Below are 23,366 nucleotides of genomic sequence, written 5' to 3'. Positions count from 1 at the left end.
TGACACTAATTATGTATTATAAATAATAATAATCTTTTATATATAATTGGTCAAAGCTAAAAAATATTGACTTATCTGAAATCGCTATTTTAGGACAGGAAGAAAAATTAACTCTTCCTGGCTTCCCTGGGCTGTATGCGAACGCGCTCTTGTTCGTGGTCGGCCTCGGCTTTCCAGCCCTCCATACCGGTCCTCACATTCCTCTTGCCCGCCATTGTCGGGTGATTATATAACTCATGCTACTAGAAACTTGTATCTGAATATAATTTCTGACAAGCATCTGAATGGAAATTGATGCTCTAGCATCGCATCGAAGCGATGAACTTGTTCACGATAAACGGCATCCTGAAGGTTGTGGGCACAGCGGTATGCGTCGCCGGCGCCGTTCTGATGGTCGTCTACAGGGGCCCGTCCTTGATTGGCCTGGGAATGGGAGGCACCGATCCATCAACCATGCTTCATCAGTATGGTAATATGGTATAGAGACTTGGCATCTTGGTGTCTTGTGCCTCATGGGAAACTGCTTCATGATGGCTGCTTATATAGTCATTCAAGTAATTGATGCAAAATCTTGGTACTGAGTACTAATTATAAGTGAGAACATATATTTCTTTAGGGAAATCGACAACGAGCCTGTTCGCTGGTTGGTTTCTAGGTTGATAAGTCCGGCTGGTGCTGGTTTGTTGCGAAAGAAAAACACTGTTGACTGACCGATAAGCCCTGACTGAAATCAATAAGTGAACAGGTTGGACATGTTTTCATTTTGTTCGGAAAAATGAAAGAGACAGGAATACTATACTATATGCTCCTAGCTAATTTACTGTTAACGTTTTTGTTCATGGTTGACACGAATGGTCGTTATCCTTTGGTGGAGGTTGCAGGCTCGAGTGGTCAAAAACTATCCGGCGAGCTTATCCTTAGACGGCTTATTATTCTTGTTTCTTTGCCGCCATTGTTATGGTTCTCACTGGAGTATTCGCAATCGCAACGAGTGGGCTCCATGAGTGGTATATCTGACAACAACCGAGATCATGGTGTGAGTCGTTTCTCACCAATCCCGTTTTAGTCCCGTTCGCTGATTAAAACTTAGCTAAAAAAAATACTATTCTACCTAAATTGTTTTGGAAAAAAAAACATTATTTTGATTAGAAAAATAAATCGAACAAATTAAATATGGAGTAAGCCGAACAGAACCTTAGACAGACCAAAGTATCCGTCCATAGCCGGCTAGCTGTCGCCATAATGCCATCTGAAACAAACTAAAAAAAGCACGACGTTTTTCTTTGAACGGCTATAATTTTTTAATGTTGTATCTGTTTTCAATTTCGTCTGCACCCGTGTGTTCTATATGACGAGGCGAATAAAACTAGATCTCACTTGCCTATATTTTAAAGAATTTTATTTCAGTAGCAATTCATGTGTAAAAATGTGCTTGCCATGTAATACTAAACTTGCTACTTAAAAATATACTCGTTTTTACATGATATGTATAAGCTCGGGAGCAAAGAAAAATAAAAAGAAGTTACTACCGTATAAAACTAAAGTCGCCACTCAAAAATTAAAAAAAAAACAGCGTCGCAATGCTGCTGCCGTACGCTCCATAGCGCATGCAAGCAGTCTGAGTCACGCATGCAGGCAGTCCAGGCCGCATGTACGCAAGACCCACGTGCAAGCAGGCCAGACCGCCTACACAAGCAAGCAAGTCCAGGCTGAAGGAAACAATGTATCTCTGAAACGTAGATAAGAGAATAAATATCTTACTCGGATAAAGAAATTGATTCCTCTATACCGTCCTGGCGTAGTTGTACCGTAGCCGCGTGGACGCTAGTGTTGTGGAAACTCGGTGCGGTAGAGTCCAGCGTAGTGGTGGCGATGCAGAGACGACGGTGCCGCGATCCGGTGGTGACGACGAAGTCAGTGGGTCTTTTCATCGCTGGCAGCACTCTCTTTAGATCGGGTTAGGTTTCGTTGTTGGTGGGTCTCACGGTGGCTTCGGTCAACCTCGTAGTTAGAGCCCTGATCCTCACCTCTCTTTATAGTGTTGGGCGACAGGGGCCCACCAACTATATTAGGGTTGGACGTCCCTGATCAGAGCGTAGATCTAACGGTGGTGTAGATCAACTAATATTCTTCCCCTTGATCTTACTACCATCTTTCAATTTCATACCATTTACTTTTGTTCATTCCATTACAGATTAGTGCATAGAGCATGTTTCATCGTCACGGTCAATTGCCGATAGATTTAACAACTACAACACACCACTCTGTTCTGAAATAGATACTTAACTTTGGGCCTTCTTTTGTCCAGAAATTATAGGCTTTTCCTTAAACTTATGCCGGCTATATGTTTTCTGAACACGTTGGGTGGTAAGCCTTTTGTAAGCGAATCCGCGAGCATCTTTTCGGTACTTATATGCTCAAGATTTATGATATGATCTCGAACTTTATCTTTTAAAATATAATACTTTATGTCAATGTGTTTGGCAGCACCACTTGACTTATTGTTGTGAGCATACTGTACTACCAGATTATTATCGTAGTATAACTTAAGTGGTCTATAGATGTCGTCAACCACCTTCAAACCGGGTATGAACTTCTTTAGCCAGTTCATCTGCCCCATTGCCTTATAACACGCTACAAACTCGGCATACATTGTAGACGATATAGTGATAGTTTGCTTTTAGCTTTTTATGAAATAGCTCCTCCTACGAGAGTAAATACATATTCAAACGTGGATTTTCTATCTCTCGCATAATCAGAATCTGAATATCCCACTATATGGAGTGAATCTGATCTTCTATACGTCATCATGAGGCTTTTTGTTCCTTGCAAATAATGCAAGACTTTCTTTACTAATTTCCAGTGTTCTGTTTCAGGATTGCTCTGGAATCTGCCGAGTAACCCGGTAACAAATACCAAGTCAGGGCACGTACATACTTGAGCATATTGCAAGTTTCCGACAGCCAAAGCATATGTAACCGTTTTCATTTGATCGATCTCATACTGGTTCCTGGGACATTGAAAATCCCTATATCTGCCGTCCTTGACTATAGGAGTAGGTGAGAGACTACATTTGTGCATACTAAATTTCTTTAAGATCTTTTCTATGTATGCCTTTTGTGACAGTCCTAATACCCATTTACTTTTATCTCGGTGAATCTCGATCCCTAGAACGAACGAAGCTTCACCAAGATCTTTCATATCAAATTTTGAGAAAAAAAACTTATTTGTCTCCAGCAGTAGACTGATATCACTACTAGCAAGTAAGATATCATCCACATATAGGACAAGGAAGATAAACTTTCCATTCTTAACTTTGCATAGACACAATTGTCCTCTATATTCTCTTTAAATCCAAAATTCTTTATTATCTGATTAAACTTCAAGTACCACTATCTTGAAGCTTGTTTTAATCCATAAATGGATTTCTTTAGGCGGCATCCCATTTGTTCTTTTCCTTCCATGACAAAATCTTTCGATTGTGCCATGTAAATATTTTCCTTTAAGTCCTTATTGAGAAATGCTGTCTTTACATCCATCTGATGTAATTCTAAATCGTAATGTGTCACTAATGCTATTATGATTCTGAAGGAATCCTTACATGAGACTAGAGAAAAGGTCCCATTGTAATTAATGTCTTCTCTTTGCATAAAGTCTTTTACCACAAGTCGCGCTTTATATCTCTCTATATTCCCTTGAGAGTCAAGTTTTGTTTTGTAGACCCATTTACAACCTACTATTTTGGCTCCTTTAGGAATTATTTTCAAGCCGCAAACTTTATTGGCATTCATAGATTTCATTTCATCTTCCATGGCCTCAAGCCACTTTGATGAATGATCACTTTTTATGGCTTCTTCAAATGAGGTGGGATCATCCTCCATTTAAAATTTCTCAGTGTTGTAGACTTCATAGTCAGCAGAAATAACTGATTTTCTAACTCTTTGAGACCTTCTAGGGGCCTTCACATTTGGCACATCTTCTGTTTGAGGCTGTTGTTGCTCCCCCTCATATGTAGCAATAGGTTCTATAGGATCCTGAAGAAAAGGTTTCTTATCGTCATTCATTGTTGCCACAGGTGGAATGACAACAAGCCGTGAAGGGTGCAAAGGTATATATTCTCAAAGAAAAGTTTGCAAGCTTCAAGATGAAGGAAGATGAGAGTGTGCCGGACATGTTTCATCGGATGGAAGTGATTGTCAATGATCTCAAAGCACTTGGTGAGAAGATAGAGGACAAGGACTTCTCAAATAAGTTCTTGAGATGTTTACCCACAAGATTTGGCATGTTGGTCACCTTGCTAGTAAAGACTGGTTTGAACACGATGACACCAAACCAAATCTTGAGAGATATCATGACCGATGATGCTTATAGAGATGATGATGAGAAGGAAGAAAAGGAGAAGAAAGATAAGAAGAAGGATGAAAAGAAGAAGAGCATGGCATTCAAGGCCACATCATCCAAGGGCAAAGCAAAGCAAAAAAACATCAAGTGGAGATAATGATTCATGGGATGATGATGATGATGATGATGATGATGATGATGATGAAAAGATGGCTCTCTTTGTCAAGAGATTTGGTAAGTTCATGGTAAAGAAGGGCTATCATGCTAGAAGAAAGAAGTCTTCATCCAAGAGCAAAGAAGAGTTAAGAAGGTGCTTTAAGTGTGGAAGCAAAGATCATCTTGTTACCTAATGCCCATATAATAGCGATAATGATGATGACAACAAGAAGAACAAGAAGAATGACAAGAAGAAAAAGAAATAGAAGAAGGATAAGATGGCCTTCAAGAAGAAGGGTGGTTCATATGTGATCACTTGGGATGGTGATGCTTCATCAAGTGATGATGATGATAGTGATGATGACAAGACCACCAAGAAGAAGGCATTTGCAAGCATTGCAATCAATGAGAAGTCTTCTCTCTTCAACACTCCATCATGCTTCATGGCTAAGGCCACTAAGGTACAAACTTGTGATGATGAAAGCGATGAAGAACATGATGATGAAAATGAACATGGAAATGAAAATGATAGTGATAGTGATGATGATGAACCTACTAAAGATGAATTATTTGACATGCTAGAAGATGCTAAAGAACACTTTGACATTAAGAGAAAGGAATACAAGAGCTTGAACAAGGAGATAAAAGCCCTTAAGCAAGCCCTTGATGAGCTCAAAGCAACTCATGAGAGGCTAGAGGAAGCCCATGAGAAGCTTGGCAAAGCTCACAAGAAACTTGAAAAAGCTCATTCTTCTTTGCTTAATGAACAACATAAGAAGAAGCATGTTGAAACTTGCAATGTAGGCTTAACTTATGATTTAATTGATACATCACCATCTATGCCTATCATTGTTCCTCTCACTAACTCTTCTTGTAGAACTTTCACTTCTACCTCATCTAGTAGTGATGGTCTCACTTGTGATGCCTCACTAGTGGTTGAGAATGAGAACCTCAAGAAGAAGGTCAATAAGCTCACTCACACCTTGGCTAAGGCCTATGGTGGTGAGGACCGCTTGCTTATGTGCTTAGGTAGCCAAAGAGCTTCTCTCTACAAAGAGAGATTAGACTATACCCCCAAGAAAGGCAAGGCGACCTTTGCTCTTCATAAGACTAGTTTTGTGAACAATGATCGATTTTGCACTAGTTGCAAGCAAGTTGGTCATAAAGAGCATGAATACAAAAATAAGAGCAAAAATGCTAATGTATCCTCAATTAAGATTAATTCTTTTTATGCTTACTAAGAGTACAAATGGTGTGAAGGCTAAGTTTATTGATAAACCATGGATGGGCTCAAAGAAGAAAGTCATTTGGGTACCAAAGAGCTTAGTGACTAACATTCAAGGACCCAAGCAAGTTTGGGTACCTAAAAAGAATTGATCTTATTTTGTAGGTCAATTACAAAGCCGGAGGAAGGCATTGGGTTCTTGATAGTGGGTGCACTCAACACATGACCGGTGATGCAAGAATGTTCAACTCAATCAACACCAATGGCAATGATGGTTATGATAGTATCACATTTGGTGATAATGGCAAAGGCAAGGTCAAAGGACTTGGTAAGATTGCAATATCCAATGACATGAGCATATCCAATGTGTTGCTAGTAGAGAGCTTAAACTTTAATTTGCTATCCATGGCTCAATTGTGTGATCTTAGATTCAAATACATATTTGGGGTAGATGATCTAGAGATAAGTGTAGATGGCTCTAACTTGATCTTCAAAGACTTTAGATATGAGAATCTATACTTAGTTAATTTCAATGCTAGTGAAGCTAGATTATCTATATGCTTGTTCACTAAGTCTAGCATGGGTTGGTTATGGCATAGAAGGCTTGGTCATGTTGGAATGAAACAATTGAATATATTGGTTAAGCATGACTTGATTAGAGGCTTGAAAGATGTTGTGTTTGAAAAGAATAAGCTTTGTAGCTCTTGTTAAGCTAGAAAACAAGTTGGAAACACCCATCCCAAGAAAAATATGATGAGCACTAGTAAATTATTTGAGTTATTGCATATGGACTTATTTGAGCCAACACAATACACTAGCATTGGTGGAAACAAATATGGCTTTGTGATTGTGGATGACTATACTAGATACAAATGGGTATTCTTTCTAGTGGACAAAAGTGATGTGTTTGCAATATTCAAATCATTTGTCAAGGGTATTCACAATGAGTTTGAAACAACCATCAAGAGAGTTAGAAGTGACAATGATAGTGAGTTCAAGAACACTAGAATTGATGAGTTATGTGATAAATTTGGAATTAGACATCAATTCTCGGCCAAGTACACTCCACAATCAAATGGCCTTGCTAAGAGGAAAAATAGAACACTCATTGATATGGCAAGGTCTATGCTTAGTGAGTACAATGTGAGTCAATCTTTTTGGGCCGAAGCTATCAACACGGCTTGCTATTGTAGCAACCGTCTCTAGTATCACCCATTGAAAGAGAAGACACCATATAAGCTCTTGAATGGTAGAAAGCCCAACATTGCATATTTTTGGGTCTTTGGTTGCAAATGCTATATCTTGAAGAAAGGCACTAGATTGAGTAAGTTTGATAAGAAATGTGATGAAGGATTTCTACTTGGTTATTCCACTACAAGCAAAGCATATAGAGTTTGGAATTTGGATAGTGGTACTCTTGAGGAAGTTCACGATGTTGAATTTGATGAAACCAAGGGTTCACAAGTAGAGAATGAGAACTTGAAAGATGTTCGAGGCATTCAACTTTTAAATGCCATGAAGAACATGGATGTTGGTGAATTGAGGCCTAGGCAAGTGAATGATGATGAAGATGATCAAGTGAAAATGCTCTCTAACTCAAATGTGCAAGATGATACAACTCAAGCTAGTACAAGTGGCTCTTATAATAATGAACACGATCAAGTGACTAGTACATCATCTCAACCCAATGATCATGCAAGTGTAAGAAATCAAGTTCCAATCCTTCAACCAACCAATGCTGCAAGGGATCATCCATTGGACACTATCATTGGTGATATTTCTAGAGGTGTGCAAACTAGATCAAGATTGGCTTCATTTTGTGAGCATTTCTCATTTGTATCATCTATTGAACCAAAGAAGATAGATGAAGCATTGAAGGATGTTGATTGGGTAAATGCTATGTATGAAGAATTAAATAATTTCACAAGAAATTAAGTATGTGAATTAGTAGAGAGACCAAAGGGACATAATGTGATTGGAACCAAATGGGTCTTTAGAAACAAGCAAGATCAAGATGGGATAGTAGTAAAAAACAAAGCAAGATTGGTAGCACAAGGCTATACACAAGTTGAAGGTCTTGACTTTAGAGAAATATATGCCTCGGTTGCTAGATTGGAAGCAATTAGAATCTTGCTAGCCTATGCTTATGCCCATAACATCAAGCTCTATCAAATGGATGTTAAGAGTGTATTTCTCAATGGCTACATCAATGAAGAAGTATATGTTGAGCAACCTCTTGGTTTTGAAGATGATAAGAAACCCAACCATATTTACAAGTTGAGAAAGGCTTTGTATGGATTAAAATGAGCACCTAGAGCATAGTATGAGAGATTGAGGGATTTCCTACTCTCTAAAGGATTCAAGATGAGAAAGGTTGACACCACTCTCTTCACTAAGAAGCTTGGAAATGACTTGTTCGTAATGCAAATCTATGTTGATGATATCATTTTTGGTCAACAAATCAAGATTTTTGTGAGGAGTTTGGCAAGATGATGGCAAGTGAGTTTGAGATGTCTATGATTGGAGAGTTAAGTTACTTCCTTGGTCTTCAAATCAAATAATTAAAGAATGATACATTTGTGAGTCAAGGCAAGTATATCAAGGACATGATCAAGAAGTTTAGCATGAGTGATAGCAAAGCCATTAGCACACCAATGGGAACCAATGGCAACTTGGATAGTGATGCAAGTGAAAATATGGTGGATCAAAAATTATATCAGTCTATGATTGGTAGCCTACTCTATGTGACCACATCAAGGCCGGATGTCATATTTAGTGTATGCATATGTGCAAGATTTTAAGCCTCACCAAGAGAAAGTCATTTGAAGGCTACAAAGAGAATATTGAGGTACTTGAAGTATACATAAAATGTTGGTTTGTGGTATCCCAAAGAAGCAAAGTTTGAGCTAGTTGGTTACTCCGACTCGGATTATGCGGGATGTAAGGTTGAAAGAAAGAGCACATCAGGCATATGTCAATTGTTAGGAAGATCACTTGTTTCATAGTCATCAAAGAAGCAAAATAGTATTGCATTATCAACCGCCAAAGCCGAATACATATCCGCCGGTAGTTGTTGTACACAAATACTTTGGATGAAGGCCACTTTAAATGAATTTGGAATTAAGTTCAAGAAAGTGCCATTGCTATGTGACAATGAGAGTGCAATCAAGTTGACCAACAATCTGGTTCAATATGCAAGAATAAAGCACATAGATGTCCGCCACTATTTCATAAGAGATCACCAACAAAAATGGGACATTTGCATTGAAAGTGTAGGCACCGAAGATCAACTTGCCGATATATTCACCAAGCCATTGGATGAGAAAATGTTTTACAAGCTAAGGAATGAGTTGAACATATTGGATTTCTCAAATATGTGTTGATGCACCCCCCCACTCATATGACATGCCTCTCATTTGAGCAATCCAAGGTAAAAGTTGATTGAGATGGCATACATCCTTGCTAAGAACATATTTAGTGCATCTAAACATCTTTCACATTTAATAGGCTCATTCATGAAAATCAAATGAATTTGATGATTGTATGGTACCACTATTGCTTCTATGCTTATTTTGATCTAGTGATAGCATATGACATGTTTGTCGGCTTGTAAACCTAGTGTTTAATCTAGAAAATGAGCTCTAAGTGTTTAACTCAACATGGTACAAGATAACCCTTATTTGGAGGTGTGAAGAAGCTTATCCTTGGATCAAACCGAGTTAAATATCTTTGGTAAATGATCTAGATTGAACCAAATTTGGAAATATGATCCCCACCCCATTGAATGACATTGATAATCTCTACCTATCTATATTTTAAGTCTTTGTGGTCATTGATGACAAAGGGGGAGAGAAACAAAGATATAAGTGAAACAAAGACAGAAGTGATAGGGGGAGGAATAGAGAAAGAAGTGTACTAAGATAGTGAAAAGACAACAAAGAAAGAGAATTTGACATAGGGGGAGTAATATGACAAAGGAAAGGGATTAAGTAAAATTTTGAGCACACAAGTAGGGGGAGCAAGTTCATGAACTTGTATGGTGCATATGAATGTGCATTTCATATGTTTGCTTGCATGGCATAAGTTTTAAATTTCAACATCCATGCTTGTGTGGTGTATGCTAGTTGTAGGTTTGAATGATAAAATGAAAAACTAGCATGCATAGGATATCTAATGATTTCATTTCTAAGTGTTTCCAAGTGGTTTCAAGCTAACCATGGTGCTAAGGATGGTATAATGGTGCACTCCAATTGGTATCATGCTTCAAAAGTCCATCTTTTATACCTTAGCATCATTTGATAGACATTGTCTCCTATATTTCCTATCTAAACATATGTGCAAGCTACAATCTAAACCCTTAGCACATATGTAGGGGGAGCAATTGCTACCATTTGGGGTTCATAAAACTTGTCCATATCCTTTTACACATGGTAAATATGCTTGGGCAAGTAACATGGATTCAATTGAATTTCAATTTATATTTTTGTGAAAGGGTTGTCATCAATTACTAAAAAGAGAGAGATTGAAAGCTCTAGTTTGATTTTAGTGAATTGATGAAACCCTAAGTGCTAACCTAGTTTATCAAGTGATCATGAGATAGGTAGCACATTCCAAGTGATGAAGCAAATGAAGATCATGACATGAAGATGGTGATGCCATAATGATGATCAAGTGCTTGGACATAAAAAGAAGAAAGAGAAAAACAAAAGGCTCAAGGCAAAGGTATAAATGGTAGGACCTATTTTGTTTTGGTGATCAAGACACTTAGAGAGTGTGATCACATTTAGGTTTGATAGCCATACTATTAAGAGGGGTGAAACTCGTATCGAGATGCAGTTGTCAAAGTGCCACTAGATGCTCTAACTCATTGCATATGCATTTAGGATCTAGTGGAATGCTAACACCCTTGAAAATGTTTTATAAAAATATGTTAACACATGTGCACAAGAAGATACACTTGGTGGTTGACACATTTGAGCAAGGGTTAGGAACTTCACTAGCGGAGTGTCCGCCCGTAGAGTGCGGACAGTCCAACGGTGCCATCGGCGCCCTAGACAGAAAAGACGGATGTCACTGTAAGTGATCGGACGCTGGTCTCGGTTGGACCGGCACGTCCGGTCAGTGGCAACAGAGGGCATGCGTTTCGGTCTCATGACCGGACGCTGGGTCGCTCAATGACCGGATGCTGGAAGGCTGCGTCCGGTCATGCTGACGTGGCAGCATAGAGGAAGACACCGTGTGACCGAATGCTGGCTGTGTCTGGTCAAGCATGACCGGACGTGTTCGGTCGAAGAAATTCGTTTCTAGAACCTTACTGGAAACGACCGGACGTTGGGGGTTTAGCGTCCGGTCACTGTTAGCTGCTGCGTCCGGTGGTCTTCTAACCATTGAGATCGGGCGCATAGCATTTGAAGAGAGGGACACGTGGCGTGCATCGCGTGACCGGACGCTGAGGTCTAGCGTCCGGTCGATCTGACCGGTGCGTCCGGTCGGCCCGTGTTCAGCCCAGTGATGGAGTACAATGGCTCTATTTCGTGGGGGCTTCTATTTAAGCCCCGTGGCTGGCTCAAGCTCACCTATTTGGCTATTTGCATTGACATAGCAACCTTGTGAGCTTAGCCAAAGCCCTCCCACTCATCTCCATCATTGATTCATTATCTTTATGAGATTGAGAGAGAATCCAAGTGCATTGCTTGAGTGTTTACATTTAGAGGCACTTGGTGTTCGTGTTTCGCTGCGGGATTCACTTGTTATTCTTGGTGGTTGCCACCACCTAGATGGCTTAGAGCAGCGAGGATCGTCGAGCGGAGGGTGGTGATTGTCTCCGGCTCCGATCGTGGTGATTGTGAGGGGTTCTTGACCTTTCTCTGGCGGAGAGCCAAAAGGTACTCTAGTAGATTGCTCGTGGCTTGTGTGATCCTCATCTTATATTGGTTGTGTGGCACCCTATTGAGGGTTTGACGTGTGAAGCCAATTAGCGCGTGAACCTCCAAGTGAGTGAATCGCCACAACGAGGACTAGCTTGCCGGCAAACAAGTGAACCTTGATAAAAAATCATTGTGTTCATCATTTGATTCTGAGGTGATTGGTCTTCATTGTTATTCATCCTTGTGGTTGATTGGTTCCTTCCTCGATAAGGCGGTATAACCCTCCTGATCACTCTCTTTACATTTACCGCAAACTAGTTGTCAAGCTCTTTAGTGTAGCTAGCTGTGAGAGCTTGTTTGCTTGATTGGTGTGGCTCTTTAGTTAGCATTTGAGAGCACACTAACATAAAGTAGTGTCATAGCTATTGTGAGGATAGATACTATCTAACTAGAATTGTGGTAGGTGGCTTGTATTTTGAGTAGGCTAGCGCAACACTTGCTTCGCCTCATAATTATCTAACCATTTTATTAAGTGTTGTTGTAGAAATTTTTATTAGGCTATTCACCCCCCTTTAGCCATTAAGACCTTTCAATGCCGTCGGACCAGATCTGGCTCCCCTTCCATTTCTCTTTCTCTTCTCCTTTCCCTCTTCTCTCTCAGCCGCAACGCTCCAAGTGAGAACAAGGAACAGCAGCTGCTGCCATCCATGGCCAAAGGAGAGGTACAGCGCCGCTGTAGGCCCCCTCACCGGCGCGCGTGTTCGCCCGTGGTTGAGCACGCCACTGTCGAGCTGCCTTGCGATGGCGCCCTCGGCGCCCACACGTGGAGCTTCTCGGGCACCGGCGAAGTGGCAGCGCGCCTGTTCATCCCGCTCGACGGTGGTGTCGGCAGCGGTGAGGTAGGCCCCTGCCCTTCCCTTTCTTCTTCCCCTTCTGGATCTGGGTCTTGCGATTGGGGATTATGGTTAGGGTTTGACTCACTGGAGTCACTGTTCATCTTCCCCATCGAGTTCTTCGTGGGTTTGAGTTCGGATTTGGGTTCTTCTTTAAGCCGAGTCCCTCTTCTTACTCCTTTCCTTGGCTCTATTCTTTTCTTGCCACGCGCCGGTGAAGACGGCGGTGCGACACCTTTCCCCACGCGGTGGCGGTGGTGACCGGCAGTTGAGTGACGCCCGCCACCCCTCGGTCTCTTTTTATTTTCTTTTACCCGGTTAGGGTTATGGTTTCAATCCGAACCAGATCGAACCCTCTGTTACTCTTCAATTTCTTTTCAATTCTCTACCCCATACTAGATCTACACACCGGCAACCCAGCTCTGGTACCATTGAAGGAAACAATGTACCTCTGAAACATAGATCAGAGGATAAACATCTTACTTAGATGGAGAAACTGATTCCTCTACTTCGCCCTGGCGCAGTTGCGCCGCAGCCGCGTGGACGCCAGTGTCGTGGGAACTCGGCGCGGTGGAGTCCAGCGTAGTGGTGGCGATGCAAAGGCGACGGTGACGCGAGGTGCCGCGGTCCTGTGGTGACGGCGAAGTCAGTGGATCTTTCCGTCGCTGACAGCACTCTCTTTTGATTGGGTTAGGTTTCGCTGTTGGTGGGTCTCACGACGGCTCCGATCAACCTCGTAGTTGGGGCCCTGATCCCCACCTCTCTTTATAGAGTCCATTGATGGAGATTAACTAACACAGGCCGTGTACGCATGCAAGCAGGCCAGGCGAGTCGTGCGGTCATGCAGGAGCACGACGGGTCGCGAAATAGCTTTTGCGTTTCTATATACTCAACCAAATTTCTTACTTGTAACTCGTGCACTAGGGAATTGTTGCATCTTGCCTGGCCTACACACTCGTTACATGGGCAACCAAGGTTATTGGGCCTTCTTTTTGGTTGCCATCTACTTCCCGCTCCAGCCAGCATGTTCTACCTTGCTCGCAACTATTTTTCTTGGCTTCCCCAATTTACATATGAAGGTACGTATGACCAACACAGCAACACTCCGCACCATAGCAAACAGTTATGTCGTCACCGTTTGGCCATTGTTTTGGGAGTATGTGAGCCTACTTGGTTGGGGGCTTCCAATATAGGCGAAGTCAAATATTTAGCAACCAAAAGTTAGACAAAAATGTTTGCTATAGATTTGGCAAACTAAATAGGAGGTACGGCAAATTTTGGCAACAAATCAAATAGAGGCAAAAAAAAAAAAACTTGGCTTGATTTTTTTTAAATAAACTTGGCTTGCTCAAGTTTTGGCAACCAAATATATGACTCATTTTTTTCTTTGCTTCTTATACTCTAAGAAAGACTAACCTTGTACAAGCTTCCTATTCACCTGTCAGTATGATCGGGGGAGTCTTTGTAATTGCCGGTCTATATTTGGTTACTTCGGCTCGTTACAATGAAGCGAAGCGAGCGCTCACTGATGGTTATTTGGACTCTCTTCTTGTGGGTCACCCAAGAGCTCCCAAGACACAAGAAAGTTGCTTTAGCAGCTCCATCAATCCTTAAATCTCAACAGGTAGATGGTTGTCTCAATTATTTTCTCCATGACAACAGAATCAAATTTATTTCATACATAAGTTCCTTTTTCAAGATATTTGAACAAGTTCCATGTTCATCACGAAGACATGAAGGGTAGTTAAACTCGTCGTTTAAACATACTCTGGGACTCCGACAAGCTATAGTCAGCATTTTTTTTTCTTGGCAGTGGCAGGAGAGACATTTGGCCAACAATGTGCCATTGCAAGTTATCCTCTAGAGTCTAAATTCAGCAGTTGTCTTCATAGGACCAGAGGTTGAGACATCAATAACGAAGGTCCTTATCTCAACCATTTTGTTAATGAATTATCTTTTGGCATTTGCTTACTACATACTCCATTTGTCCCTAAATAAGTGTCGTTCTCGTTTCACGGTGAGTCAAACTCTTTCAACTTTGACCAAATATAGATAAAAAACTATTAATATTTGCAGCATAAATAGTATCATTAGATAGATCGTTAAATCTATTTTATAATAAATTTATTTGAAGGTACAAATGTTGTTAATATTTTCTATAAACCTAATCAAACTTAAGAAACTTTGACCGGTACGAATACTATAACAACACTTATTTAGGGACGGAGGGAGTATCAAACACCTCCATGTATCCTGTTAAAATCCAATAAGCTAGTTTAGTTGTATTGCGCATTAAAACTTGATATAAACTTTCTTGCTAGTAGTCTATCCAAACTTTAAAGGCATATACAATCCATTATTCCTATTACATATATTTTTTTTCTATGATAACTTTATGGACCTGTTATTATCCTTTGCTTCAGGGGATTACTGATGGATCCAAGTTCTCTACCTTACCAAGTGTATTTATCTTGAGAGCACAGGATGTTCAAGGTTAACCAAAATATTAATTCAAATACTCAATATGTAAATTGCTGAAGTATCGTGTTGTGTCTTTACTGTTTACATCTGGATCTTCCACTCTATTTCCTATGTAAATTGTTGTGTAATATAAAACATAAATGATAGTTATTTGTAAGAGCTGTAGGTTAAAATGAAATCCCAGCATGCTTCGCAAATACATATCACCTGGACAGTGGCCATATACGTCTGAAAATCAACACTACAATGTGTGAGCTTTTTTTTATACTTGCTCCGGTCATGGATATAATTAATGACAATTAAACCTTTTCAATATTTACCATCAATAGCTAAGGGATTAGATAAATTGATAAATAATACTGATGCCAATAAATTCATCATGAAAAGTGCTTTCATTTTTTTTAGAAAATGGAAATGTCTTTGGCATCTGTGTGACCACACACAATATAACATAAGCGCTTTCATAGCAGATAACATTTTTTACTCTAAGTGTCATATTTCATAAAATTGCAAGTCAAAGGTCCACCTTGATGTCCTAAACGACTTATAGTTGTGACTAGAGATTATAAAACTATGGAACTACAAATCCTTTTCAATTATACAAATATATAGATTATGAATTGTCCAGAATTCGAGCCTCTCCCTTAATTAATCCTGTACGAACCTCTGCTTGTCTTTGTTGGAATCAAATAGGACCAGATATACACAGATGCGAATGCAAATACAGATTTTTTGAATGTCACAGAACTAGTATAGAGATAGAGCGCAATCAGATCGAAAATGGATTTAAATAGTCAAATAATATGTGGATATGTAGAGAATTTGTATGCTTGTCAAGAATTAATTTAGTAAAGAGCCAATAACAAATATTTTGTTCATTCTAAATTATAAGACTTTTTTTGCTTTTCTAGATTCATATCTTTTGATATGTATTTAGATATGCACTATGTTTAGATAAATAGTAAAATCAATGTATCTAGAAAAGTCAAAACGTCTTACAATTTGGAACAGAGGGAGTATACTAGACAATAATCATGCATTGCATTCTATGTTGTGGCTATCACAATAACACAATTAACACTAAAAAAGGTATCTACACTCGCAAATAATAAGTTATTAGCCAATTTATAATAATAGCCAACAAGATCTCAATTCAAAATTTAGATCAAATAACTATATCATAAAATAAGAGCTCTGAACTATAACAAGTTTTTTAAAAATTCTAAATTCCTCTAAATTTTAGTCTAGCAAGAGAAATTGTCAAATGTCCTATTCTAAACATTAGATAACCCACATAGAATTTGCGGATAATTCATAAACGCCGGATTTTGCTGATTTCGCATCCTACCTTGTATGCCCATACAATTAGATTAGGATAATCCATACTCGTATGGGTATTAAAAGTTCTTCTCCATATCCTTAAAATTTGAATTCGGGTCAAAATTACCCACATATACCATTATGAAAGAAAATTCTGAGCAACTTCCTAAATTTGTAAATAGATTATCCACATTTGCTATTATGAAAGAATAATTCAAAATAACCTTTAAATTTGTATCTAAATTACCCATTTTTGTTGTTATAAAAGATAATTTAAAATGACCCTCCTAAACCTGATGCTGATGAGAAATATAACACAAGTTGATATGTGTTTACACTTGGAGGTGGCACTATTTCACGAAAGTCTTTACAAGCAAACCAAGCAAAACTCACAGCATTGGATACAACCGCTAGTGAGGTTGAGAGGATTTGTGAGCTCCTTATTGATTTATTGATAATTGAAAAACTTATGCTGTCTATTTCTATGGACTATAATAATCAAAGTGAACAGTTCTAAGGTTAATATAAAATCAACGAGGCCGGCAAAGAGGCGGTACGGGATTAGCTGCGTGACCATAGACAGATGAAGTAACCACTTTGGTTTTAATATTATATTATGGACCAGGTAGCGTGGCCATGCGTTGCTACGGGACAACTAAATCTTTTATACTAAAAACACATGGATCGCACGATAAGATAACAATACTGTTAAATTAAATACCGACGTCAAAGTGATATTTAATTCAAAAAGCAAAGTTCGTGAAATTAACACAGTCACGGAGAGCGCGACGTCGCAGGCTCATAAACTCTACTGTATAGACTTTTTCGTGATACGGCTAAGATAATATTTTATATTGATAAAAAAATTCTACGATATCCATTCCTTTCATGCACCAATAAATCCATGAATAAGTTCCATTGCATCTTCATATAATCATGTACACATAGGTTCGAGTATATATGCAAATAGGTTCTTGCCCGTACGTTGCTACGGGACAGCTAAACTTTTATACTAAAAACACACGGATCGCACGATAAGATAACAATACTGTAAAAGTATATGACCGACGTTAAAGTGGCATTTAATCCAAAGAGCTAAGTTTGTGAAATTTACACAGTCACAGAGAGCGTGGCGTCGCGGCTCACAAACTCTCATGTGTAGATCTTTCTGTGATGCGGCTAAGATCATTTTTTTTATACCGACAGAAAGAGATTTCCGATATCATTTCTTTCGTGCGCCAACAAATTCTCGAATAAGTTCCACCATATCTCCATACCATCCTGTACACGGCGCTGACAAGCGAATTAGCCACAACTTATGTAATTAGTTTTATAATTAGCTCATATTTAGTCCTCCTAATTGATATCTAAAAATTCAATATGACAGGGATTAAAGTTTAATCCTTGGATCCAAACACCCCTGACTCTCGACTCCTGCTGACTACTCACTTGCACCACCATGTCTATATGTCTGCACGTATATACTCTAATGTTAGAACGTCTAAGATGGTCTTTATTGTCCACCCTTTAAAAATATCATAACTTTAAGGTTGCCATTTGTGTATGCTGTAGGATAGGGATGCTTTGCACGGATCCATGAGGGTGACCATGAGAGTCGAAATTTTTGATACCATTATGATGTCTAAGCTTACCAATTAGACAGAGACGAACTTGATTGTTAAAATATTTTCAACACTGCTTTCATATACTTCCTCTGTCCCAAAATAGAATTCATTCTCGCTTCCCAAGAAGTTAATTTTTTTTAACTTCGACCAATTATATATAAAAGAATATTAATATTTATAATACATAATTAGTATCATTACATATAACATTGAATATATTTTCATAATAAACTTATTTGGAGATATAAATATTGCACGTATTTTTTATAAACTTAGTCAAAGTTGAGAAAGTTTGACCTACACGCATCCTATAACGACTTATATTTTGGGGTAGAGGAAGTATATGCTAATATGAGTAGTCAACTAGAAGTGGTGATGAACACAATAATACTTTTATATTATGTGCTAATGGGAGCACGAAGAAATGCAGGAGAATAGACCTATATACTAATGGTGGGAATATTCGTTTAGAAAAATATAGAAGGTTCACCAGTCTCATCATGTATAACCTGCACATATTTTATTTGGCACCACTGATGTTTCTTTCCATGCATGATTATTGTTTCTTTACATGTATGATTATTGTTTCATGTATGATTATTGTTTTCTCTCATGCATGATTATTGTTTCCTTCCATGCATGTGGCGTCAGGTGATCGATTTGTTTTCTTCAAAGTAGGTGGGGATCACAGGGATGATAATTTCTTTTTCTATCGCGCATTTCCTTTTCTCGCTTGCCCGTTGGACAGCGTGTGAGGTGAGATCGATCGCATGGAGTGGTAGACGGACGAACCTAAGGCAATTATCGTACCAAAACGATGTTTACACTTTGCTTTTTTTAGTTGTAGGAGATAGGAAATAGAAGTGGCTATACAATATGATATTATTGCTCAGTCATATTTCCTTGATCCCAACAACCGTGCAGAGTAGATAGCTCGTGAGTGTTGAGCCAAGAACGAGAGAGAGTTAGGATAAAAAAAAACGAGAGAGTCGCATACGCCAAACGGTGCGAACACCAACGAGAAGACAGCACAGCACGCAGCAATGGCCATCGGTCGCCTCGCGGCAGCCGTCCTCCTCCTGCTGCCGACGCCGGGGACGATGCTGCAGCGCTGCTCGGCTTCAAGCACGCGTCGGTAGCCGTTGGCCAGTGCGGAGTGCTGGTGGGCTGGGTCAACGACACCTCTGGCTCGCCGTGCTCATGGACGGGCTCTCTTGTGCCGATGGCAGAGTCCACGCACTCAACCTCAGCGGCATGTCGCTCGCCGGCCGCCTCAGCCTGGACTCCCTCCTCGAGCTGCCCCGGCTAAAGAGCCTCGATCTCAGCAACAACAGATTCTACGGTAACCTCTCAGTCTCAGATCACACCTTGTTTAGGCCAACGATCCAGCCATGCGTGCTCGAGGACATGGACTTGTCATCGAACAATCTGGACGGGACACTGCCTAGCGCGTTCTTGGAGTCGTGCCTCAACATTTCTGGGAACTCCCTCACCGGCGGTGGCTTCCCTTTCCCTCCATCGCTGCGCACCCTCGACTTGTCCAGCAATCAGCTGTCAGATGCTGGCTTGCTGAACTACACCTTGACCGGCTGCCACAATGTTCAGTACCTTGATCTCTCGGCTAACCAGTTCGCTGGAGGCATTACTGCAATATATTGCACCGTGCAGCAAGATTGCCGTCCTTGATCTGTCGTCGAATGTCTTGTCTGGAGCACTCCCTGCCAATCTTGTGGCTGCAGCGCCAGCAACCATGAGTCCATGACACATTTAAGCGTTGCTAGGAACAAGTGAACAACTTCTCTGGGGACATCTCGGCATACGAATTCGGTGTGTGCGCGAGCCTCGTGGAGCTCAACTGGTCTTACAACGGGCTAACTGGAAAAGGATTGCCGCCAAGTCTCGCGAATTGCCGCCGCCTGGAGATGCTCGACATGTCAAGGAACAAGCTCTCGTCCAGCTTGATACCAGCTTTCTTGGGATACTTTCCATCACTGAGGAGACTAAAATTGGCAGGAAACAGGTTCTTTGGTGAGATACCAGACAGCCTAAGCCTGTTGTGCACACATTGGTTGAGCTAGATCTGTCAAGCAACCAGCTTATCGGCAGCTTGCCAGCAAACTTCATAGAATGCATGTCACTTAGGCCCCGTTTGGCCGGTGTCCTGCGTGCTCCGGCTCCTATACTGTAGGGACACTGTAGCCGGAGCCGGAGGAGAAAAAAACGAGCTTCTCCCCCTCAGAACGGCTCTGTGAGAGAGGAAACGAAGAGAGAGAAAACCGGCTCTAATGAACAGTGTCCGCACATGACGTGAACAGTGTCACAGCTGAGGGAGCCGGAGCCGTCCGGAGCTGCACCAAAGAGGGCCTTAAGCTGCTCGACCTTGGTAGTAACCAGCTTTCTGGGGATTTCGTGGCCACCATCATCAGCGGCATGCCGTCCCTCCGTGTCCTGAGGCTGCCATTCAACGACATCAAGGGAGCAAACCCGTTGCCTACGCTGGCGACCGGTTGCCCATTGCTTGAGAAAATCGCCCTTGGGTCCAATTTACTCGACGGGGACGTAATGCCTGACTTGTGCTTGTCACTGCCGATGCTACGGAAGCTCGTACTCCCAAATAACTACCTCAGTCGAAGGATACCGCCATCGCTTGGCCGTTGCGCCAACCTAGAAGTGATAGATCTCAGTTTCAATCTGCTGGTCGGTCCAATTCCAGCTGAAGTCCTGCAACTTCCAAAGCTTGTCGATCTGGTCTTGTGGGCAAACAACCTCTCCGGTGAGATACCAGACATGCTATGCTCCAACGGAACTGCACTGGAGACCCTGGTGATGAGCTACAACAACTTCACCGGAAGCATCCCTCCGTCCATCACCAGGTGTGTCAACCTCAACTGGCTGTCCCTCGCCAGCAATCAACTCACTGGCAGTGTGCCTCTGGGTTTCAACCTCCAGAAGCTTGGCATACTGCAGCTCTACAAGAATTCACTCTCTGGCTTGATCCCCGAAGAACTTGGCCGCTGTAACAACCTCATCTGGCTTGACCTCAACAGCAACTACTTCACCGGTACGATACCACCGGAGCTAGCAGCACAGGCAGCGCTCGTCGCCGGGGGCACTATCTCAGGGAAGAGGTATGCATTCCACCGAAACGAGGGCGGCAACATTTGCCCTGGTGCTGGCTTGCTGTTTGAGTTCTTGGACATCCGGCCAGAGCGTTTGGCTGAATCCCAAGCTGCTCAGTTTTGCCCATCGGCGAGGATATATGTTGGCACCAGCACCACAGCGAACTGGTTACGCAGGAACGGGAGCATGATTTTCCTCGACCTCTCATACAATGGCCTGACCGGCACAATCCCTGCGAGCTTGGGGAGTATGGTGTACCTTCAGGTACTTAACTTAGGGCATAACGACCTCACGGGTGCAATCCCAGATGCATTCTCCGGGCTGAAGAACATTGGTGCACTAGACCTCTCACACAATCACCTCAATGGAACCATTCCTCCAGGGCTTGGTGCAATGAATTTTCTCGCGGACTTTGATGTCTCCAACAACAACCTGACTGGTGAAATCCCGAAATCGGGGCAGCTCATGACATTCGCTGCATCACGCTATGGTATATTTTTAGGGTCTTTGCACCCTTTTTAGCTGGTGATCGTAGTGATAAGACAGGTGTCCATCATGTCAGTCAAATTATTATCAGCTCTACCACGGTTTGAGGGTTTTGGACCGGCGGCCAGGGGCGGATCCACGGGGGCTGCAGGCCTCATTTCTTCACTAAATCACAGTTGCTTGCCTTGTTTGGTTCACCCCTAGTCACTTTTATCATTAAAATGTCAAACACCCATATTAAAGTTTAAGGGCCACTAAAGTTTAGTGGCTTCAAGATGTAGCTAAAAGTGACTAAAGTATACATGGAACAGCTGCTTTAGTGGTCTTTAGTCACTATAATCAAACAGGGGCGTCACTAAGCTTTAGAGGGATCACTAAACTCTAGAGAGATAACTAAACTTTAGGGGTGGAACCAATGAGACTGGAACCCGCAAGAGGTGAGATGATTTGCAAGCTTCTCGGCCAACTGCTTGTGCCAATCTTTGGTACCCTTCGCTTCAGGTGTCATCCACACAAAGAAAGAGCAGTGGCCTTTTCGACTTCAACTGTAGCTGCAGCGACCTCAGGCTGACGAAAACAAAGCCAAACGAAAACAAGCCTGTGGCTGAAACATTGTTCCGGCTGATTTGTTGTGAGAGAAAAACACTCTTCCGACTGAAGAAGCGTGCTTCAACTTCAGTGGTTCAACCGATGCTAGTATAATTGCAATCAGGTTCAGCTCAAACCAGCAAGCACACAGCCTGTTCGGGAGGCCGTAAACGATCGTGGATTATTTACTGCTGACTGGTTTGGTATGAGAGAAAAACACTGTTCTTGGCTGAAAATTTACGATCGTTTACGAGCAAGCGAACAGGTTGACAATGCCTGCTATATCTTGAATCCTCCTTCCTCCAGAACAAACTAGATGGACTTATGTTTGTCATGGGAGAAAGAGAGTACCTCGAATGCTGTAAATTGCTAGTACATATCAGGCACCTGTGCTGTTGTGCATGGAATGTATTCCGGTTTGCCTGCCTTACTGCTGTCAGTCAGGACCAGATCAGAGCACTTACTACTGGGCCTTGTTTAGATCACCTCTAAATTCTAAGTTTTTTCATTCTCTTTCCATCACATCAATTTTTAACCGCTTGTATGGAGCATTAAATGTAGGTAAAAAAAATAACTAATTACACAGTTTAGTTCGAAATCACGAGATGAATCTTTTGAGCTTAGTTGGTCCACGATTGGACAGTATTTACCAAATAAGACGAAAGTGCTACTATTTATCGGTTTAAAATTTTTTTCAATCTAAACATGGCCCTGATTGGTAATTTGGTACGGTCTGATGAAATGGGACATGTGGTGCATGAAAGCCTGATGGCAGGAACACGTGAAGCACACGACTGCCACAGCAATTCCGGTCTGCAAAAAGCCCAGCGAGCAAGGTCCAGTTTAGTTGTAAAAAATTTTGTAAAATTTTTTAAGATTCTCCGTCACATCGAATCTTTGGATGCATGTATGAAACATTAAATATAAATAAAAAATAAAACTAATTACACAGTTTAGACGAAATCTACGAGACGAATTTTTTAAGCCTAATTAGACTATGATTGGACACTAATTGTCAAATAACAACGAAAACTGCTATAGCGCCGTTTTGCCAAAATTTTCGAATTCCCAAATCGAATCTGTTGGACTTGGACTGTTTGGACATCACATAACGAAACGCCCGCCGCGAAGCAAACGGTGGGCGAAAAGGATTACCAGGCTGTGCTGCTGTGGACCTGTGGTGGCCGCGAAGCAATGGAGGCCGCGGTGGCCACGAGTACGAGGGTGCCCCTCCCTTTCCCTCTGCCCACCGCGGGGAGGCCCC

The 23,366-nt window shown here is 41.3% G+C and overlaps 1 pseudogene; it reads left to right on the top strand.

Moving 5' to 3' along the window:
* Positions 1 to 318: 318 nt before the first annotated feature.
* On the top strand, positions 319 to 21,550 carry LOC136537064 (brassinosteroid LRR receptor kinase BRL3-like; annotated as a pseudogene).
* The last annotated feature ends 1,816 nt before the right edge of the window (positions 21,551 to 23,366 follow it).

Source organism: Miscanthus floridulus, chromosome 2, assembly GCF_019320115.1.
Source record: "Miscanthus floridulus cultivar M001 chromosome 2, ASM1932011v1, whole genome shotgun sequence".
In the NCBI taxonomy this organism is placed as follows: Eukaryota; Viridiplantae; Streptophyta; class Magnoliopsida; order Poales; family Poaceae; genus Miscanthus; species Miscanthus floridulus.
Note: the sequence above shows the minus strand (reverse complement) of the source record. Positions and strands in the feature narration are given on the sequence as shown.